The sequence below is a fragment of the Prosopis cineraria genome, unplaced genomic scaffold (genome assembly GCF_029017545.1).
Source record: "Prosopis cineraria cultivar Desert tree isolate PC_DT_omini unplaced genomic scaffold, ASM2901754v1 PC198, whole genome shotgun sequence".
Classification (NCBI taxonomy): Eukaryota; Viridiplantae; Streptophyta; class Magnoliopsida; order Fabales; family Fabaceae; genus Prosopis; species Prosopis cineraria.
Window position 1 is genome coordinate 59,943 of NW_026555525.1, and position 3,113 is coordinate 63,055.

The following is a 3,113-nucleotide window of genomic DNA, read 5'->3' on the forward strand; positions in this document are numbered from 1 at the left end:
ATGTTATTTTAGTAGGTGCAATAGTGACTAATCCATTAAATCCTTTAAATGTTGATTATTTCACTGACACATGAGTAAAAGTTAAGTTTTTTTTTGATATGGACAAAAAAATATTTTTAGGTAGAATTTTTTACATGTTGATCAGTTATCATATGAATACCATGTAGGAAAATGTTTTGACGAAATAGCAAATTAAATTTCTCGCTTCTTTGCAGCAATACAGGAAGCCAATTAAGGATTTTGAACCTCATTGTGAACGAAATCACTTAAGGGCAAGGTTGTGTGAATGTTTCTGAGGTAGGTAATGTAGGAGACATGTGTAGTCTCAAAAGCATTACGAGTAGAGACAACCTCCTTCATGGAGTGCTTGTGTTCTTTGTAGCAAGTCATAGCTACTTTGCTCTCAATCTTCAATTGTGTGCAATTTATCTTACTGTATTAAATCTTAAGTTTTGCAAATAAGAAAAATGAGTAGAAAGGAAGGGAGGAAGGGGTAGGATACATAATGATAGAAAGAAATCACGTGGTATGTATTTGATAGATTAATTACTATTGCACCTACTAAAGTATCATTATGAGTACTTTTACTTTTTTTTTTTCACTTTAAGTTGTTGGATACTTCTTGCTTATGATTTCATGGATATTTTTGCCTATTTTTTAGTTTATGTTAGCAAATATTGACATATAATAAGCATAGTTAGCATTTAACATCAAAAATAATGAACGTTAAGGCAAGTTTAGGGGTTGATTATTTTTTGCACCAATTTTGATAACATCATGAGTATTTTATCATTTTTTCTTATTTTAAACTATTGGATGTTTTTGATTAATCATTTGATGAGTATTTTTGCCTCTATTGTTCAAAAAAATTATTGAATATTTTTACACTTAAACCTTCAATGGAATATAGTAATGGAAGACAAGTGCTTTAAAATGCTTTTATGAACGAGGATAACCATAGCAAACTTTATCCCGGGTTTCATGGATTGCACGAGTTAATTTGTTCTGTAGGCAACCAAATTTTTAAATATATTATTCATACTTGGAAGTGTCTGTCAAATATAGAGCCCCAACTCTTTTGGTACGTGTCCTAGTCCGACCCAGGAAGCAAGGTTTGGGCTAAGCAACTGGTATGGAGCTTTTGAAGGCCCAACATTTTTTGGGCCAAAACCCAACATTAGTGATTAATCGTCTAATTTGGACTTTTACTGGTTTTAAGCTTTCTTATTATTGGAGTCTTTCATCTTACTATTTGGATTTCTATTGTTTACTAATTTCCTACGTTCTATATTTCAACAACAAATAACGTACATGTTTGTTTTAGAATCACAACTTTGATGATGATTTCTCTTTCCAGCTTAATATTTGTGTTTCTTTTTATTGTTATCTTATCATGTTAGGCCCAAGTTGGTTCTTATGAGTTCTAACTCCTGACTTAGATTTCAAGTTTATCTTTTTTACTTTCAAGATTGTTTACTTTTTTATAGGTTTAATCATGTTATCAATATGAGAACTCTATTGATAAATATAAATATTTCTGTAAAAAATTTTAAACTTATGTTTTGAATTTGATGAGTCTTTAAAACTCAACTCATGTCAACTTTTGTAGTAAAAAAATTAAACTTGCCTTGTGTACTCATTTTATTCATGATAATATAATAATATTTGATCTTTACATTAAAAAAAATGTAATAATATAAATAACTTTGAAACACTTTATATATTGAAAAACAATAAAATGAAACGACGCTGAATTAGGCCTAGCTGGGATGTAAATTTACTTATTTGGCCAAACTGGTTTAAACCGCCGGTGCAGGTGTGGTCGGATCGTTGTGGTGGCCGAGCGAACGAGCCAGAGAGAATGTGTGAAAGAGATCGAAACTCTAAGCGAAGATGAAAGACGCGCACTTCGTGGCAGTAAATTCGCGCCTCTTCCTTGTCAATCTCGCCCTTCCAGCTCCCAGCCCAGGTTCTTGCATCCTTTTCTTTTTCTCCTTCAGATTCACGCTCGCAAACAATCATGCTTCCATCGTAAGCTGTTGAACATATTTTGTTTGTTCAAAATGAAGATAAAAAGCTTTCGATCGAATTCTTCGTTTATTAATTCCTTTTTTCTCAGGTCCTTTAAGTGTTTGTTGTTCTGGTATTAACTTTGTGTTGCCGACTGCCTATATGTCCATGAAGGTTGGCTCATCCTGGTGGACCGGTGACCACAAACAAAGCGGCGGCATTAGCAAAGTTTCTTGAGAGAAAACTGAAGGAGCCTGATGGGCTGGCGTCTATCAACCCTGATCTTCTTGAACTCGCTGTCATAATGCCAAACAGACTGTTTTTGCAAGTAAACCTTCGACTCTGCTTTTCTTTTAGTTTCCTTCGCGTTTGTTTTTTGGTATTATTATTTATCCAAGGTAGGAGCAATAGTTGTGAATATGAAAATATTTCATAGAGTAGAATTTGCCTGAGTGGAATATTCTGATACGAACATGGATAGTTATTGGTAGTGCATTAAGTTTGGCTATAGTAATTGTACTGAGGGTGCTTTGTTTAATTGGTCAAGGGAGTTGAACTAGCTTGGTATGGGTCTCGTGTTTGAGTCCTAAAATATATAGTTGCATTAAATAAATATATCAAAGGTATTCTTGAGATAACTGTGAGGCTGCCATTGATAATAATGGTCCCACACAGTGGGGTTTGATTTAGTTTGAGCCGGAGGTGGTAATACCCCAAGTTTCCTAGGACACGGGCGATGGAAAAAAGAGAAGAAGGTAATTGTAGATGTTATATGACTGGTAAATGAGACACAAATGTGTTCTGTATTATGTAATAGATTTTGTTTAGGATGCCATAAACATTGTTCTGTGTTCGTTTTATCTTTTAAGAAATGCATTCACTTCCATGGTTGTGAATTGGTACATATAACTTCTGTCAATTTTGGCCTGTTTCTTTGGTAGAGGTGGATAAATAGACATCAATTTATGAATCATTTTGAAATTATAAGATGTTTAGTAATTATTACTGGAGGAAAATAAAAGATTTTCATATTTGACATGCCATTACCAAATTTTGTTTTCGGCCAATGTTATAATCAACTTGAATATTAAATTATTGTAAGT

The 3,113-nt window shown here is 33.2% G+C and overlaps 1 pseudogene; it reads left to right on the plus strand.

Annotated features, from left to right (window-relative positions):
- The first annotated feature begins 286 nt into the window (after positions 1-286).
- Positions 287-2,338, plus strand: LOC129295830 (uncharacterized; annotated as a pseudogene).
- The last annotated feature ends 775 nt before the right edge of the window (positions 2,339-3,113 follow it).